The following is a 17319-nucleotide window of genomic DNA, read 5'->3' as shown; positions in this document are numbered from 1 at the left end:
TATTCAATTAGTGATAAGAACAGGGCATATGAGCTCTCTGTTTACTGAGGAATCTACACCTGTTATTCTGCAAAGAAACTTAACTGAGGAAAGTAGTGGCAAACCATTCACAGGTGGACCCCTGAATATGAAAACTTCTCCTTTTAGCTCAATTCTACAGTCAATGTCCATCATCAGCTGTTAATACAACAATCCCTTTTTATCTCCAATAACAACAATAAAAAGAGAAACTTCTGTGGGATTGCCTGTTGCATGCACCAGAGAATGCATGGTGCTCATGTGGCCAGGTGTGCACAACAGGAAGGAGTTAAGATGAAGCCGTCAGAACGATAACAATCGTGCCTTGATGAGTTTGTGTTATTTTAAGACACACCTGCTCCAAGTCAGCAGGATTTCTGAGGAAAATCAGAAATGCGTTGGATGTATCCCAAGGCGCATAAAAGATTGAATTCACTTCTGTCTAGCTGATGTTCAGAAATTTACAGCAGTGCTGACTGGGCTAAATGCCTTTCTTGCAAAATTCCAGAAGACACAGTGTTGTATTTGTAAGAGAAAATTACATGGAAGATCCTTTGTTAAAAATGCATAACTTCCTCCCTGCCCTCACACATCTTTCCTCCCACTTGAGTTGAGTTGTTGGACGTTTCCAAAGTAGAAATGTGATGGGAAGATAAACCATTATTTGAAATGAAAAACTGGTGTCAGTTCACAATTTTAGGATTGATGATTCGTGAAGTGTTAGTTTTTAAAAACATTAGAGTTTAGAAAGAAAACAGTGCACATATATGCACACACTCAGAAAAAAAAATGAAATTAAATAGTGGTACAATAAACTATTTTTCCATTGTTCTTTATACTTTCCATTATTTACTAATTTTTGCTAAAGAATATTCACTAGTTTTATAATCAGAAAAATAGGCAATAAAGGTGTATTGGTATTTATTGAGGTAGTATTGAAAAATATGGAAATTAGAGCCAGAATCCAATATTTATTTAGAAAATTTAAATGATCTATAGCCTATTGCAATATATTTTAAAAATGTAATATTTGCTGCAATAGCTAATATTTTAGATTACAATTTTCAAGGGAAAATTGCAAAACCATAGCAATCATATGTCAATAAGGCAGATATCAAATAGGATTTTATTTGAAAATCTTCAGAGAACTATGTCATATATCTATCAATATATAATTATTTTATATATATAACTATAAAAATGATCATGACAAAATATTTACTGTTCAGATTCTCACACATGTAAAAGAACATCTAAAAAACATTAAGGAGGTGTGTGTAATGGTAGGAAGCAACGAAGTATAGGACACAAAAGCAAGGTCTTCACCTTCTAGAGGGTACACAAAACCAAAGGGTACAAAAAACCAAAATATATTGTATATATTATATATAATTATTATTATATTATATATATATTATAATCAACCCTCAGGTTGATGCACATTGGATCAACTATTTAGTGTTATCAACATTATGTAAATACGCAATCATGGCAACTACAAAATGAAGGTCTGAAGTGATATTTCTTAAACTTATTGGGAAAATCCTAACATATACTTTAGTTTCAGTAGCTCCCTTGACAAAGATCAGGGAATAGAGTTTGGAAACCACAGATTTTTGAGGTTTTGGTGGTAATGGTGTTGATTTTAATCGTTAAAATAGAAATAATAACAGGATTTACATATTGGGATTGTTCTGAGAATTAATTGAGATAATAAATTTAACTCATAATCTGGTATACTAAACAGCAAATAAATATTGGTTATTACTATTACATAGTATATGAAATACAGATTATTCTTCTTGTAGGAAATTTTCCAAAAATATTATTTCTTTGAAAGATTCTTTCAATAAGTCTTGTCTGGTTGAATGTTTAAGAATATTGTCATGAAATGAATGCATTAAGTACACCAATTCTGTATGATCACTACATGAAAATAAATAGGCTTCATCCAGTAGGCAACTAAGTTTTGATAGGGCTTGAATCTGCTTATGAAAATTCAAAAACCTACTAGCCCATGAACCTGAATAGAAAGCCACCTAATGTCTTCAACCCAATAGAGACTTCAAGCCAATGCAACACCTCTTGAGAGGAACTAGTGTGAAAATGATTTGGATCAGGTAATCACATGTATGAATGAACACCCAGTCTATGATATTCTATTCCAGAAAACATGGTCGTATTACAAATGCCAGGAAAAAATTGAAATGAGGACACCAAATACTTATGCTATAAAAATTATATAATTTATCTCATGTGTATATTGATATATGATTCTTTCTGATGCATTCACCAAATACCTACAAACTGTAAAAACGGTCATGACAAAATATCTACTCTTCAGATTCTCACACATATAAAAGAACATCTAAAATAAAAACATTAAAGAGGTGTGAGTAATGGTAGGAAGCAATGAAGTATAGAATGCAAAAGCAAGGTCCTCACCCTCACCTTCTAGAGGGTACAAAAAACCAAAATGTCATGAAAAAGTGCTAGAATGTTTATGCATTTGTTAAAAAAAGAAATTATGCTTCAAAAATGCACTGAATATTGTTCAATAACATGACAAGTACATAAGAGGAGAGCAGACAAGGATACTCTTACTTTTCTCTTTACTTTTAATATATTGAGATTCATGGCTATTTCTAATTTTAACTAAAAATATCCTTGCACTATGAACAAGAGAAAAAATTTCAAAAATATTTTGGATCAAAGATAGTTCAAGGTACACATGCACAAGTGAACCAATAGGAAAAAGCAGGACTGATATTTTTTATATGTCTGATATTAGCCTATCATCTGCCAATTCACAAAGTAAATCATAATCTGGTCTGATCCAATGGGAAATATGACCCATAATTTTCAAGTTATTAACAATATCTTAGAAACACAGATTCACTTAAAATATTAAAATATAACTTGCTCTAAGTATATGTATTTTCCCTAAAAATTCACTAATTTTAGAATGGAGTTCTTTAAAGTATTATTTTATCAATAGTTCAGTTCTTTAAAAGTTCTGCTCTATATTTTTTGTAACAGTTCATATTTAGGTAAACATTTTTACATAAATTAATATGTGTTTTAAGGAAGGAAAACAGTGTTATGCTAATTTGGATATGTAATCACATAATTTTGACAGCTTCGGAGGACACTGTAAAGTGAGTGATGAACTTGCATAGACATTGGTGTCATGGAGAAGGATGATTCACAAACTGGGAGTGAAGGATTGGGAGCAGTGCACTGGTTCCAGGTGACCTACCTAAGAACATGATGTACGAAGGTAAACAACCACATTTTGTAGACAGGGACACGAGAGGTTTCAGCTAGCACAGCATAATAGATTGCATGAGTACTTTTTTTAAAATTCCTAAAATCACACATAAATTAAGACAGAACTATTAAGATGGAATCACGGCCCAGCGCTGTGGCTCAAGCCTGTAATCCCAGCACTTTGGGAGGCCGAGGCAGGCAGATCACCTGAGGTCAGCAGTTCGAGACCAGATTGGCCAACATGGCGAAGCCCCACCTCTACTCAAAATACAAAAATTAACTGGGCGTGGTGGCACGCGCCTGTACTCCCAGCTACTTGGGAGGCTGAGACAGGAGAATTGCTTGAACCCGAGAGGTGAAATCTGCAGAGAGCTGTGATCGTGCCCTCGCACTCCAGCCTGAGCAACAGAGCAACATTCTGTCTCAAAAAAAAAAAAGAAAAAGAAAAGAAAAGAAAAGAAAAAAGATGGAATCAAACATTTGAGAGGTAGGAGAGTCTAATATAGTCATTGAGGGAAATGGTTTTCCAACAATTGTTTTCAATAGAAATATTTCTTTGGAAAAAGTGAAGCCTAACAGGGAAAGTGGGATAAGAGGTCATGTTTTAATTTGAGACACTGTAGAGGGTTGAAATGAGCTCAGCCTCCTTCATTAACATTCCCTTCCAATGGTAGCTCCCTTTGAGTGGTGAGAAATCTCTGAATTAGCTCCAGAGCTCAGCCTAAACAGTAACATGTATATTATCAATTCTTCCTTCTACAGTTGAGCAAACCGGAAACAATTTCTGTTATATCATGTGCCTAAATTCTCCAAATTAAACGGAGAACTGAGACTAGACATGAATCTTTCCTTAGATGAACTTACATCACTGTGTAAAGATGCCATGTCTTAACTAATGATTAAATAGATATGGTAATAGTAATATGATTATTACTGTATCCATAATCTATAAATGCCTAAATTATCTTTATTAATATAATTTTTGTTTTTAGAAATTACCAATTTTAATTTGTGAAGTTAAATACTTATCATTATAAAATTTCATACAGAATAAGACTTTGGTAAATTATTATAAAGAAAATCCAATAATCATTCATTCAAGTAAAAAGCTGCAAATAATGACATCTTAAAAATCAATTGACCTGGCGCGGTGGCTCACGTCGGTAATCTCAGCACTTTGGGAGGCCGAGGTGGGTGGATTACCTGAGGACAGGAGTTCAAGACCAGCCTGGCCAAGATGATGAAACCCCATCTCTACAAAAATTTAAAAATTAGACGGGCGTGGTGGCATGTGCCTGTAATCCCAGCTCTTCTGGTGGCTAAAGCGGAAGAATCACTTGAACCTGGGAGGTGGAGGTTGCAGTGAGCCGAGATCGTGCGATTGCACTCCAGCCTGGGTGACAGAGAGAGACTCCCTCTCAAAAAAAAAAAAATCATATTTACTTTCATATTTTTAACACAATACTATATACATATACACTATAAACATATATAATACATATTTTTAACATAATACTAGTTAAAAAATGATACCAACAAAAAGATTTAAGAAAATACGCAGACATTCCATCTGTATTACTGAATACATTCTACAAAAATAGAAGGTAGTTAAATAAAAATAAAAATCTATTTTATACATTTTTGGACAAAACAAAGACATTCACTAATGGAAACAACTCACAATTGAAGACATAATCAGGTCAAACGAGATGATTTAACAGGAAGTGAAGGTTCTTGCTGCATTGTACTCAATACAGAATGTTCTGGTGTTGATACCATGAATAAACATTTATGCACAAAAATAAGAATGAATTCAGATAGTTTACATGATGTGTACAACCTATTCATTGTCATATCTAATTCTAACTGCTTTAGATGAATATTAGTTGTTAAAAATAACATTTGATTATTTTGAGGAGATTAACAAATCAACTCATAGCACACCTGAAACACATTTGCATCATAAATATAAATGTGCTGCCGAAAATAATCAGCTCTAAAATATTAATTCCCATCTTTTATTTCCTTTTCTTAAGGAAATGAAAAGCCCAAACACTGTGAAACACATTAAAATAGCTAATATTTCCAGAAGTTCTATTATGTGCCCAACACCATTCTATAGATTATGTATGTTCAGTCTCATTTTAATTATCATTTTGTAGGTCAGGGATTGACAAAATGCTGCCCCGTTCTAAATTCAGCTTGCCATTGTCTTGTAAATACAGTTTTATTGGACTGCCATCTTGCCCATTAATTTGCATTGTCTCTGACTGCTGTCATGCTATGATGGTGAAATTGAATATGTACAACTGAACATATGACCAGCAAACCTTAAAATATTTATTATCTGGCCCTTTACCAAAAACGTTTGACAGCCACTGATGTAGGTAATATGATTTCAATTTTCAAGTAAGCTTAATATCAGGATGGAAGACACAAACTGTAAATTCTGAAGTAAGAGTGGAAATCCAATTTTGACTGACGGCAGGTGATTATGTTTCTTATATTACACAACATAGACATTCAGAAAATAAACTACACAAGGATGTGATTTTTATGAGCTCTTCGTGCACAAATATCTTGGAGTTTTACTTGACTGAAGGTTAAGGGAAAAGTTTATGTAATCTTATGCAAAGTTTATAGTGCAATAGAATCTAGCCTGCAGGCTTTACAGTATATACAGTTCTGCTTTTCAGACACTCCAGACCAATATCTCTATTTCTCAGTAGTCATTTGTTCTTTTATTCTCCTTTCCTGTTAGAATAGAAAGAATGTTCCTTTTAAAATTCACTTTACTTTGGATCCCATTTCTTCTACTATTCCAAGGTTCTTCTTCTCTCAATTAGTCTCTTTCTTCACAGACAACATTTTGAAAAAAATTGCCTGTAATTTCTGTGTCTATTTTTTCACCTCCGATACACTCCAGTACTTGTTGCAGGCTGGCATCCGTCTCATCCAATCCACTGAAAAGGTTGTGTTTAAGGTTATGGTTAAGAATATTATTGCTGTAGAGATCATTACACATCTTTGTATCTTTAACTTATTAGACTCTATATTTTACACTATGAGATACTCCACTGATATTGAAATTGTCCATTCTCTCAGGTGCTGTGAAATCACACATTCAGTGTCTCTCCCTATTTTTCAGGCCACTACTTTTATTCGTCCTTGATGGTATCTATTCCTCTATTCATGCTATAAATATTACTGTTCCAAACCTTCAGTAACAGGATTTATCTTTTTATTCTATGTATTCTCCTGGGTAATTTTATTGATTACCGTGTCTTTAACATGTGTGCAATTAACAACTATGTATTTTAGTCCATATTTCTCGTTAACTCTAGAATTATATAGCTAACTATGCTTTCTATGTATTTACTAACTACCCTGCTGGCATCTCAAAATTAACATGTCCCAGGCTAATACCATCATGGCCTCTGTCAAATGTATCTTTTTCTCCCACATGAGTTTGTCCTCTATCACAATAAATAAAATTTTCCTCTCTACTCAGGCCCAAGACAGACAGAAATCTGAATAATACAATCAAGGCTGTATGAAATTATAATGCCAAACTATTAATTAAAATGAGAAATATAGCCATCAACCAGATTGGCATGTTCATGGTTGTTGATTGATGCTTTTGCCCTAAGGCAAATCAAAATGGAAAAAAATGTATCAAAATTCAAAAGTTGTTTGGGAGCATACATTTATAGCCAAGTTTATTTATTTCAGACCTCCATGTCACTGGATGAAACAAAACCATAGATAAATATTTGTGGAAGACAAACAACTCAAATTTCAGAGAAAAAGATCTCTTAAATTACATTTCACAAAGCTGATTACTCTATAGTTGTTTGATTTTACATATTCACTAATAATGATACGGGAAATGCGGATAAGTAAAAAGAAGTTTCAAGACAGTATCTATATGAAGATCTCATATATATTATATTATCACTTATCTGTATAGAGACTGATACCAATGTAGTAGAGATTTTAATATTTATCTACAATAAAGATATATAATACAGATAGGTAGAGATAGGTATCTAGCTGTATATCTGAGTATATTTTTTAGAGATATAAACTAATGTTAACGGAGAAGACCACTACCTAACAGAACTAAGTAATAGCCTACTTTTTGCATGCTAGCCATTTTGCTTGAGAGCATTAACTTAAGCATTCATTTTCTTAATTGTGCTGAGTTACACAACCACAGATGGATAAACGTGTGGTAAGAATTTGTTTAAAAAATAAGACACAGCTCCTGCTCTATTGTGCAACACAAGATAGACACTCACATATGGAAGCTGACTATTCCACACGTTACTATTTCTATGTGATGGGAATATTGATATGACTAAGATGGTAGAATCCATTTACACTAGAACTTACATTGTCTGAGTAGGCAAACATAAACAAAATGCACAATAAAATTTCAGGTAGAAATAACATATACTAGGGTTGGAAAGTGGGTCTCTGGGAGGCTTTGCTGCATAGCGTAAGCAGTGATGATTTCTCTGTGGGGTTGCCTTTGAGCTGAGATCTGAATGAAATCAGGGAGAAAGCCACAGGAAGATCTGAGGGAGACGACATTTCAGCAACGGGCAACAATGACAAAGGCACTCACATAGGAGAGACTGTACAGCAGTTGTTGCTGCAGCATAGTGAATGATGGGGAAATACAGCAAAGGCAATCAAAGATGTGGGCAGGAAACAAACCTCAACGAATATTTTCACATTTCTGTGTGGCCGGGGCTTTCTGAACAAAGAATACTGATATCTGAGTTAAAGGACATTTGAACAGCAGCGTCAGAGGCCTCCAAAGAGATATTAACTCTTGTCTCTCCTCGGTCACATATTTACCTTTCAGAGTGGTAAGGTGCAGACTTTCCCTGCTCATCACAGAAGGAGTGCATTTACATTACAAAGAATTCCTGCCTTTCTTTGGAGGGGAGGAGAAACAAATCTGTCAGCCATTCTACATACAGGTTTCAGTATCATAATTTTGGGACTCCTCTCCTGTGGTGCAAACCCCCTCTGCATGTACAAGTGACATTAGACATTTGTGTAATTCATGTAGAGGCAACCAGAGCTAAGGTGCTCTGTGGGTAGATATCAGTCTGTTCTTTGATTCAGGAACCTCCTGTTTACACTAACAAATATAAAGACTTAAGAGTTATAACCAAGGAACCATATCCTTTTGTACTTCCTGAAGATATTTGATTTTTGTTTCAGGTGAGAGCTTAATAGTTACTTTGACCAAAGTAGTAGGCGTGGAAATTTTGATAAGAAGTAACAGTAAAAGATGTACATTGAGTGGAAAGCTGATGGAAAGCTACACAAAATTGTTAACAATGTTATGACTAAACTGGACTCCGTACCTCTACACTTACCTATCTAGAGTTAATTTGCCATACAGTAGCTGGAAGAGGTTCTTCAAAGCAATATTTTAAATCATATCGCTTTTCTGCTAAAAAGCATTCAGTGGCTTCCCTTTTTACAATAAAATCCAAAGTCTTTAGCTCTAATCATGCCCCACAAAATTGTACATTAATTTGCTTTTCCACTTCGCTCATCAGTATTTTTCTGATTCCATTTCCCACCATGTTCACTTCCAGCCACAATGGCCTCCTTGCTGTTTTTCTGACTGACAAGGTACATTCCTGCCTCAATGCCTTTGTAAGTTTAACTTCTGTCTGGAAATTCTTAGTTCAGATACCACATAACTTACTCCATCACTGCACACAGGTCCATGCTCAGGTGTAACTTCAGCAAGAGGCCTGTTCTTGCCACTATCAAAATCTCATCCCAATCAAAAATGTTTTTATATTAGCCTTTCAAATCTGTTTAACATAGTGCTTATTAGCACCAGCTACATTTTATGTATTTGTGTCTCTGTGTTTACTAGTTTCTCTTTAACAAGAATATAAACCCCCAGTACTTTAAAGATTTATTTTTTCATGCTGAATTCCGAAGATCTTGAATAGTGCCTCGTGCAAACTAGATTTTCATTATATAATGAATAAATAAATGTATGACTGGAGTTATTGGATTTAAGCTTTGAAAAAAATAAAATGAAGACATTGAAAATGTGTTAATCTACTGGGGATATGGAATACCACTTATGGATTTGTGGAAGATGATGGCAGGAACAGGTTTGAGGGAGAATTTACATAGATTAATTCAGACAAGGACAAAAATTGTTATTTTAAAATGTTAAAATAAAATAATACAAAATGTGTTAAGATGTAAATTTAGATAATAAATGTAAAGTATTGAAAAGGACATTGATCTTAGAACACAAATATTTGAATTTAGAATTTCACTAATCCTCATGGAAATTCTCTAGCCTCTCTTATCTGGTTTTACTGGTTTCCATCCTTCTGGCTTTTACACATATTTCCCTTACCAGCTTAAGTTCATTAGATAATGATTACTTGAATTATTTCCCCAGCCTTTATCTTATTCACTTTTGAGAAATAGTGTTTTAAGTTGATTGCTGTGCTTTCTCCAGAATCAAACTCCCAGGACGTGACAACTATATTCAATACTTACTTCTGTTATAATTTTTATAAGCATATCATTGTTCTCTAGTTGTTTATTAAATGAGAACAGTTATTGATTATGTTACATTATGGATCCATAATGCTATGTAAAATAAAAAGCACAATATTATAATTTAAGATGATCTGGTCTACAAAAACACAGTATAATTGGAATTAATTTAGATAGTCAATCACTACTGTTGATGCTGCCAACAAGGGCTCAAATTAGTGCCAACATTGATTGTGGTTATTTTCTCACAATTGTTTTATGGGTATTAAGTGGAATGCATAATAGCATTGAGCTCAAAGGAACCCTACTGCTTCCTCCTTCAAACACAATTTACTACCATTTGCTGGAAATCTCCACATCCACTCATCTTTTTTCCTAGCTTGTTAGAGCATTGATTCAAAATCCTTGTTTTTCCCTTAGTTGCATCTTATACAACAATTTATCAAATGTCTTGCTGAGATCTAGGTAAAAGACTCCCACTGCTTTTGCTTCATTTACTTCCTCATTCTCTGAAAACACTTGATCAGGTCTCCTGGGCCATATCCTTTTATTTTCACACAATGTTGGCAAATGGTACATTTGATGCTCTTCTGACAACTTAGACACTTGTTTATTATAATTGGAACACTTACTAGTTAAAAAATGATGAGTTTACCAAGAGTTTTTGTTGTTGTCATTGTTGTATTTTTTATTTTGTTTAGTTTTACTGTCAGATTAAGCATTTAAATCGTTTCTCTATTCAGATTCTCATAGGGCTGACAGAAGAAGTATGCTTTAGAATTGTGTACCTCTTCTGTCTCTCCTCCTCATATCTCTTCAAGGAGTGCTGATCACTTTCTCTCTCCTTCTAAAACGCTTTCCTACTTGGGCTTTTTAAAACACCATTTCTTGCTGATCCTCTTCCAATTTCTCTGACCATTTGCTGCTTGCCTTCTTTTTCTACTTCTTCCTCCAACAGTTATCTGAACACCGGTATTCGTGAAAGTTTCCATACCCAGCCCATTATTCGTCTCCTGCCATATATATTCTGGCAGCGGGGATCTCTTTTATTCCTGTCACAAACCCTGTTCTCTCCCTTGAAACAGATGTCTACATGTTTGCCGGACGTTGCTAACTTGTCTTTAACATTCCTGATTCCAACGGAATGTTAAACTCAACATTTGTATAATTGACCTCATTTTTCACTGCATAATAACCTTGACTTCCTCCTTTATTCCCTTTCCATTTAATGTTAATATCTTCTACCTTGTTGCCCAAACCAGAAAATTGAGAGTCACATTAAATCTCTTTTCTCCCTCTCTCCAAATGCAATTAATCACATCCTGCTGGTTTTTATCTCGTGCAAATTTCTAAATTCAGTTTCTTTCTTTTAAAGGCTCTCATATTATTGTGTTAGGATTATACCAAGAGCCTCCTCCATCTCCTTACTATGATAGACTTTCTCAAAGCCATCCACACTTTATAGCTGCACTAATTCATTTCACAGCAACTTTTGCAATCTGTCAATTGTTCTCCATCATGTAAGGTTAAGTTTTAAGTTCTGTAGCTTTTAGAATAAAGTCCTTCATACTGTGACCTACGTCTGTCAATCTGAAAATGTAACTCCTGACAATTTAAATTTAGTTACAATTTCTTCATGTATTTACCTATGATGGTCCTTTTGTCTGGAAATAATTTTCTTCATCTGACCTTATATAATATTTCAAAAACCATGGTGGATTTCCTCTTTAGAGTTGCTACATGTCTTCTCTTCTGCACTCTCATGGCATCCTACAAGTACAACTTCATCTCAGTTGTCACCTTATGTTCAAAATAAACATTTACGTGGATTTGCTTTCACTAGCATGTGAGTTTGTTAAGTCAGGTTTTAATGCTTTTTTCATCTTTTTTTTTTTTTTTTTTTTTTTTTTTTTGAGACAGAGTCTCACTGTGTCACCCAGGCTGGAGTGCAGTGGTGGGATCTCTGCTCACTGCAAACTCCGCTTCCCAGGTTCACACTATTCTCCTGCCTCAGCCTCCAGAGTAGCTGGGACTGCAGGTGCCCACCACCATGCCCAGTTAATATTTTGTATTTTAGTAGACACTGAGTTTCACCGTGTTAGCCAGGATGGTCTCGATCTCCTGACCTCGTGATCCGCCTGCCTTGGCCTCCCAAAGTGCTGGGATCACAGGCATAAGCCACCACACCCGGCCTCTTTTCATCTTTTTGTAACTAATATTTAGCACTGTATTTGTCTCACAGGAAGAATAAGTAGAATTTACCCAAACAAAACCTTTTCAGCAAATTTTCCTGTCTTCATCTACCTTGAACTTTGAAACATTTTATACTCTTGGCAGTCTTCTCTCTTTTAAATATTCATTTTCTGGCTTTCTCCTATGAATATGCAACTTATTACTGTCTTTTTTCAAAGTCCCTACACTTCTCCCAATGATTTAAGTGTTGGTAGATATTTAGAGCATCTACGTGTTCTTGGCTTTCAACTCTCTACCTTCTTTGCAGGTGAACAGATTTATTTTTGTGATTTAATTTATTATCATTATGTTGACAACTTTCATATTAATATCTTTGGTTTCTGTGATGTTTAATACTGAGATGTCAACTTGATTGGATTGAAGGTTGCAAAGTAGTGTTCTGAGGTGTGTCGATGAGGTTGTTGCCAAAAGAGATTAATATTTGAGTCAGTGGACTGGGAGAGGCAGACCCACTCTCAGTCTGGGTGGGCACCAGCTAATCAGCTGCCAGCATGGCCAGAATAAAAAGCAGGCAGAAGAACGTGGAGAGATGAGACAGGCTCTTTCTCCTTTGCTGGATGCTTCTTGTTCTCAAACATCAGACTCCAAGTTCTCCAGCTTTGAGACTCGAACTGGCTTCCTTGATCCTCAGCTTGCAGATGGCCTATTGTGCGACCTTGTGATTGTGTGAATTAATGCTCCTTAATAAACTCCCCTTTATCCATCTATCCTATTAGTTCTGTCCCTCTAGAGAAACCTGACTAATAAAGTTCCACATCTGCATATTCCATTGTCAAATAACATTTTTTAAAAATCTATTTGGTACATCAAATTTAACACATGCAAATTTGAATTTACTATATTCTTTCCAAAAAGAAGATACATTTCGGTGGTCAGTATCTTAAAGATGAAACTTTCTCCCATCCAACTGGTAGATTAAGAAACCTGGGATTTACACTTAACACTCTCTTTTCTGTCAGTAGTCACCACCTGTAACTCAATTATCAAAACTGACTCTTCTAAAACCTCTTATTGTGTATATATATATTTTACTTCACTTCCTCCCATAGAGCAAGCCACCATCATCTTTTTTGTACCACTACAACAGCCTGATAATTATCTACTCCATGTCCAGGGTGCTTTTCCTTCAATTTATTTAGACTACAGTTAAAGAGATTTTAAAAATTTTAAGAATAGTTCATCCTCCCCTCAATCCCTGCCAAAGACGTCCACATCTAAATCAGTAGAACTCATGTTTATCATGTTTATGTTACCTTTCATGGCAAAGAGAAATTAAGGTTGCAAATAAAATTAAAGTTGCCAATTAGTTGACCTTAAAATAAATGAGATTATTCTAGATTAGGCTGATGGGCCCAGTATAATCACAGGGCTTGTTAATAGTGGAAAAAGTAATCCTAAGGGAGAATCAAAGAGAGGGCAGAGTCAGAAAGAGTAGACCTGGCATTGCTGACTTTGCAGGTGAGAGGGAAATGAATGCTAAAGAAAGTCAAGGAAAGCCAAGGACAGCCTCCAATAGCTAGAAAAGACAAAAAATGAATTCTTTTTCTGAATGCCTCCAGAAGGGAATGCATTCCTGCCAACATCTACATTTGAACACAGTAAGAGATGCATCAGACTTGTGAGCTACAAAATGGTAAGATAATAAATATGTGTTCTTTTAAGCCACTGAATTTGTGGCAATTTGTCACAGCAGCAATAGAAAATTACTATGCTACTTAAGAGACAAACAAGTTCTGCATCATTTCTTTTCATATATATATTTTATCTTCTATAACCCCACATTTCTTGTATTTTAATCACAAACTAACTATCATTTCCTGAAAAAAAGCTTTCCTTAATCCATATTTCTCTCCTGTAGTCTTCTTATCTCCTAATCTAACACCTTAAATAATCACTAGCATAGAGGACAATCTGAATAAAATGATTTATGAGGCAGTTACATGATGAATCTCTGCTCCTTAACTTGACTGTGAGTCTGAGAGAGCAGATGCCACATCTTTACACTCCACTTTTTTATGTTCAGAGCCATCGCAGTGCCTTGCACTTAGTAGGCACTTAGGAGATAGTTGTTAAATAGGTGAGTGAGGGATTAAGTGAATGCATTTGTCCACTGCCTTCTGTGTAATATTAAAGTAAAATGTTTGATATACATGATTTGTCTGATTATTCACAAAATGGTATAATAATTATACCTATTTCAGAGGCAAGAAAATTGGAGCCTGGCATAGCTAAAAATTTTTCTTAAGGCCATGTGGTAAGTGATGGCATAATCACAAGAAAAAAAAGAAAAACAGATATTTTTGAACTCACTAACTGTATTTTTTCACTACATACTATGTCTTTTGAGGGATGCTACTATGGACATCAGCAAATGCCAAGTCAACCATCCTGCTTGAGTCCTACTGATAACTAAAGTCATCTAGAAACACGAAGAGCCTGAAATGAAAGTATTTTTTCCTTTCATTTTTCTATCTAGCACCTAGTATAGTGCAAAGCATAAATCACCACTCAATAAATATGTTTCGAGTAAAATGAATGAATGAATCGATGAATGAGTAAACAAATATTCTAGATGCCTACCTCTTTTTACTGGGGATAGAAATAATGCCTGTGAGAGAGATCTAGAAATAAAAGAATATCTTAGCAGATAAACTTTTCAGTTATAGTTTTCTTTTTTTTTTTTTTTTTTTTTGAAGCTGGATCTGATATCTTACCTCCTATTTCCTAGTTTCTTTTAGTATTTGGAATGGGTAGAGGAAATAAGACCCATCTATATGAGGATACAACAGTTCTATCATTCTACTGTACAATAAGAGAAAGGATCTTAAACAAAGTAATATCATCCATCTACATTAATGTGACTTTTATTGTATTTAACTTTGTGGAAAATAAAAAAAAGGACAAATAAATGGAAAATAGAGACAGCATATGTAGTAATTAGTGTCAAAAATAATAATGAATAAAAATAAAAAATTGAATGGAAAACAGAAGTTCATAATCTCAGTCCAAAACAAACTTGACAATATATTTTGAGGGTTTTTTTTCCCCCTAAGACTCCCAGGAAATGTAATGTACCAGCTCATTATTATTGTTCTAGTACTTTTACCTTTGTAGGAACACGACAAGTTTCATCATGATTTCGCCATTCATCTGAATCCCTCTGATGTGCATTATAGTTTGAAGTCATTTAAAAGCTATAACTATTTGAAGGCAATATTATCCTTCATTAGAATCTTTTAAGAGTTCATTAGAATGTGTAGCTTATACCAGTCCACATATACACATATAGCTGGTATGATCTTTGTGCTAATTTCCTCTATTTAATGGGAAATGTCAATGTAGTATAGTGTAGAGGGTAAAAACATAGGCTCAAAGTTAGGAGTTGAAAATAAATATTATTTCCAAACCTTACTTGCTCAGTTTACTTTTCAGTGTTGCAAGTGAATAATAAAAGGAATAGTTGCACAGTTTTTTGAGGATAATGAGGGAAGGCATTCATTATACTTTGTATAATACCTGATGTGTTAAAATACAAAAGCAATTAGTATGATTTATCTTTATTATCTCATAATTTCAATCATAACATTCTCATTACAAAATATATAACATTCTAAAATCTCATCACACAAAGGAGGAGTCTTTAATGATTTTCTTACTGGTTAAATACTGAAACTCCTTGATAGAATTTCAATGTTTACTATCCTGGACAAAGACTCAAATCTTTTTATATATCCTCAGTGATGGACTTGACACATAGCTGAGACTTTTTTCAGACATATATTATTAGTACTCCTCCCAATAACCTTTTTATTTTTTTGTACTTATAATGTGAAGGTTTATTTTTCCATACCCTGCTGAGTGACACAATGTCTCAGAGTTGCTATCGGAGAATTTGGAGGCATTTACTCCACTGCTTATCCAAAAATAACTCTTGAAAGGTTTATTCATTAAAAAAAAAAAAAAAAAAAAAAAAAAGTTGTTATTTTCTTGTATAAGGAATTGCTGGAAGTTGGTCCCTGGCTAGGGAGCACTCTTCCTCCTTCTTGCAAAGGGGTGCTTAGAAATAGAATAGTATTTTTTGTTTGTTTGTTTGTGCTCTTTTGTCTTCCACAACTGAATCAGCCTAATATAAATGATTATGTAATATTAATATGAAATAGGTAGAGAGCAAATGGTAAAGTCAATTAATCTCTAATGCAAGGGATTGATATTTCAATGAGTCATTCCAATTGTAGTGCTATTTCATCCTCTTTGTTTCGTGACTTATTTATTTATTCAGAGATTTATTAAGGAATTACTGTCAGGTATGGCACTGTTGTGTTTGTTGCACTAAAACCATTAAATCAGACAGAAAGAATCCCTGTGACTTGGCTCTTGATTTCTTATTATTGTTGAATCAGATGCAAACAACAAAGGGAATTGTATTCATGTTATTGCAATTATAGTAAAATAAGCAATGCAAGTTCTTGTGATGATGTTAAATATGAAGTTTTGAGTGACAATTCTTAGTACTAGTTTAATATTTTCTGTGTATGTATCAATATATTCTTAAAATATTTTACCTAAAATCTGCTACCATTTTAAAAACCTAATCTCAAATGCGATTACACACACTATTTGTCATCAGCTAAATGTTATATAAACTTTCACCTTATTTCATTAATTGTAAAATGCATGCTTAAACACATATCAAACAAAAATCTACTTTACTTTTTTTAGAAAGTTGTACTTTTTTTTCTGACCTATGAAGAAGCAGAATTTTAAAAATTGGTTTGGACACAAAAAACTATTTCTAGTATCTTTGTTTCGTTTCCACAAATCATTGTTCAGAACGGTGAGCCAATTTACTATTAGTTTCATTGATCCTTTCCACTGATCTTACATGACTGTAAAGAATTTTGTCAAAGGCTTTCCAAACATCTAAGTTTAAAATCCTCTTTAACTTCTTTCCCACATTGGTCTACCTGGAGTGAAGTCCCTGAAGAATTTCACAAAAGTAGTGAGTGATTCCTTTTATTCTCTAAATGTGTGTTGTCTGTTCTTAATCAAGCTGAGCTTTTCAAAGTGGTCCTCGTTTGATCTCTAAAAATAGTTTCTAAAAGTTTTCAACATAACAGAAGTTAAAGGAAACTGTCTGAAATATCTAAGTGTGTTTCCAAGACTGCTCTTCAGTTTATGTTTTGTTTTGGTCACAAATCAAAAGGAATATTTTCTTCATAG

The sequence above is a fragment of the Papio anubis genome, chromosome 3 (genome assembly GCF_008728515.1).
Source record: "Papio anubis isolate 15944 chromosome 3, Panubis1.0, whole genome shotgun sequence".
Classification (NCBI taxonomy): Eukaryota; Metazoa; Chordata; class Mammalia; order Primates; family Cercopithecidae; genus Papio; species Papio anubis.
Note: the sequence above shows the minus strand (reverse complement) of the source record.